General features: G+C 43.2%; 1 non-coding gene across 1 annotated transcript; it reads right to left on the bottom strand.

Moving 5' to 3' along the window:
• Nucleotides 1-2,965: 2,965 nt before the first annotated feature.
• Nucleotides 2,966-3,037, bottom strand: trnaq-cug (transfer RNA glutamine (anticodon CUG)). Its single transcript has one exon. It is a non-coding gene; the product is annotated as a tRNA-Gln (tRNA).
• Between the last annotated feature and the right edge of the window lie 254 nt (nt 3,038-3,291).

Here is a 3,291-nt window from a genome sequence, read left to right as displayed (position 1 = left end):
CCGTGGCTCTACCTCCGGAGTCTTTCCACCTCCACTTGAACCGCTTCATCCCAGGTATCCATATGGATTACAGTGTCTCTTTAAGTATTATAAGCACTGTAACTGTTTCCATTACTTTAAAGTAATGTCACATTCTACAGTAATATTACAGTCCTTTTCTGATGTCAGAACAGATCTTATCTCACAAGAAACTAATTAATTACTTTTCCTCATTAATTCTGGTTATAATGATTTTTCATGTATTTACATAACTCTATTGCATGTAACCTCATAGTACCTCAAATGTAGCACATATCTTGCGCGTGTGTGACCCTTTTTTTCTATTTTATTTAACCTTTAGGAACCAGTGCCAGTGATGCACATTTTCAGGCCTATCTCCTTGAAGGCTTGATGGAATGAAGATCGGATGGAAGAGGCTGTAAAGGAGCCTCTTCCATCCGATCATATGGCAGTGCCCTGCGAGAGGCTGTGGACCAGCTCAGCCGAGTTGTGTTTGGGAAGCCCTGGGATGAGCGCTACCGCCCTCCTGGATATACACAGGCAAGAAATACTCATTTAACACCAATATAAATCATTTATTCATCAATCCACATTTTTGTATTTTGAAACATTATCTGTATAACCTTTTATGTTCTGGACAAAATATTAAGAACACTTTCTTTTTTGTTTTTTTCTTGTAGGAATTGCTGGGGTGGAGTATCTGTACAGCCAGACAGGCAAAACATTGACTCCAGTGCTCCAGAACCCTGAAGAGGAGGACAGGTTGGTGGAGCAAATAAATGACGAGGACCTGCAAGATGAGGGATTTCAGGAGGAGATCATGGAGGACATCACAGTGTCAGTGCTCTGTGAGGATGACCCCTGCCATGATCTTCAAAGAGCCCCCCATCTTTGACAACCAGTCCTCAGGCCTCTGCTCCACCCCACCCATCCACGTCCAGTAATGGAGAAGGACAGCATCCTGCAAATGATGTATTTTCAGGTTTCAACGGCGGCAGAAGAGTCAGGAATTGAGTGTCCTTAATCAGGGACCGGCTCCATCTGCCTCAATTCCTGTGGCTCAAACCCGGCTTACTGCTCTGAGGGAACCACTGGATGAAGCACCATCATATCAGGCCCAAGCACACATTGGTACTTCCACCAAATCAGGAAGGACAGGCTCCTCTGCGCCTGGTCGCCGGCGCATCAGGGAGCGCCCCATCACACCTGCGCCCACAGTACCTGGTCCCACAGCATCAGAAACTGCACAGCCTGTTTCAGCAGCTGGGTTAGGCACGTTAGTTCTGAACCCAAACATGACTGTGCCAGTGGTGATGGCAGCTTCTGGTACTGCAGCATCCGGTGCAGGCGCAGCTCCCTTCTTCCTGCGTCTGCTGCTCCTCTTCCTACTGTGTCCCGTTTCACTCAGAGGAACAGGCGGCGGCGGGCTCTGGAGGAGAGTGGAGTCCAAAAAAGGAAGGTGAGAAGGGTTACCTTCAACACATGCAGCAAATGTGGGCATCCTAAAACAGCAGAGTTTGGCCACAGTAGATATGGTAATGCCACATTTTGCTCGCGTTCATCCAGTGGAATGTCTCTGGATGAGTGGCTGCGCCAGCAAAAACATCCACAGTAAACACTGTACAATGTTTGGCCTGTATATATTGTATATAAGCAATTTTCTTATGTTTAAATCAACAAGCCTGTCTGTCTTTATGCAGTGCTGTTGAATTTTATTGTATAATTGTACATTGTGTAATATTTGACCTAATATTTGACCTGTATATGTTGTATATATTTTCACATGGGTGAATGGCTGAATAGTATTTTATAGTCCTGTATGCAGTGTGTGTGTGTGTGTATTCACTTGTATTTGTTTTATATTTGTTCTGATAAATCATATAAACATTTAAGATTCACTCTGATCTTTATCAAAGAAGCTCCCACACAAAAACACGTTGACTGCTCATTGTTCATATTATTAAACCATAAACAGGTAAACATCACAAGTCATTGGACGGGGCATATAAACTAAAAAACATCTGTTGATATTGTAATATATTTAAACATATCTAAACTAAGCTAAATCAATCATTAATTATTTTACGCACGTTGTGGGATTTAAACACTCCAACAACTCTATACATTGTCGCACAGACTACGGGTTCGAGTCCAGCCCATGGCAGATGATTTGTTTCATATTTCACTTAAACTCCTTTATAATGAACAGGAATATTGCCTCAATACCGCTACACGAGACGTTTGTCCGCGCACAGCGGGGCTCCACATTTTTCTCAACTTTTTCCCTTGCGTGCGACAGCGAGAAAATCGGACCCCTTCTTATGCTAAGCGAGCGCTCTACCACCATTTGAGCTAATCCCCCTTGTATAAGGTCAATTGCAAGTCAATCAGGACTCACTACTCTACATGAAGTGTACTAGTGAAGTATTGGAAGCATCAGACTTTTAATCTGAGGGTCCAGGGTTCAAGTCCCTGTTTGGGAACACTTTGTACTCCCTCTTGCTTGTACTCCCCTTCCCTCTCTGTTAATGTGCTTGGACAGAGCTCTGTGAACAGCCAGCCTCTTTGTGTCTTGCCCTCCTTGTGCAAGGTGTCAATGGTCGTCTTTGGGCAACTGTCAAGTCAGCAGTCTTCCTGTGGTTGTGCAGCCTACAGAACTAGACTGAGACCATTTAAAGGCCTTTGCAGGTGTTTTGAGTTCATTATCTGGTTAGAGTGGCTCCAGGTGTCTTCAATATTGAACCTTTTCACATATTCTCATTTCCTGACCTACTGAATGTGGGTTTTCATTGGTTGTCGTTATAACCATCAAAATTAAAAGAAATAAACACTTGAAAGTAGAATATCATCAAAAGGTTGATTTATTTCAGTAATTAATGACTACAGCTGGAGCAATGCACAGACTGTGGACTTCTCCATAGACTGATCTGTGTAGATAGGACACCAGGATTACTGTCCAAACAAAAGGTTCCACTGAGATTTGAACTCAGATCGCTGGAGTCAGAGTCCAGAGTGCTAACCATTACACCATGGAACCTCCACTATGTGTAAACCTGCCTGGAAGAGAACCAGAGACATGTCTTGTCCACTGAGTTTTTATGGCCTTAACCACTAGTCTTAAATTGGAATGTTTATGACACCATCAAGTGATGATCCTGTGTCAGGATGTTGAACAAGGTCACAGCTTTTGCCTTAAACATAAGCATCTTGTTTGAAGACAAACTTTGACAAACATTGAAGGCCAGTGTTTGGAGTAGTTGTTTGGTTTCTCCATTGTACAGATCAGAGCAT

Source organism: Parambassis ranga, unplaced genomic scaffold (assembly GCF_900634625.1).
Source record: "Parambassis ranga unplaced genomic scaffold, fParRan2.1 scaffold_21_arrow_ctg1, whole genome shotgun sequence".
Lineage (NCBI taxonomy): Eukaryota > Metazoa > Chordata > Actinopteri > Ambassidae > Parambassis > Parambassis ranga.
This window is presented reverse-complemented; position numbering and strand designations above follow the sequence as displayed.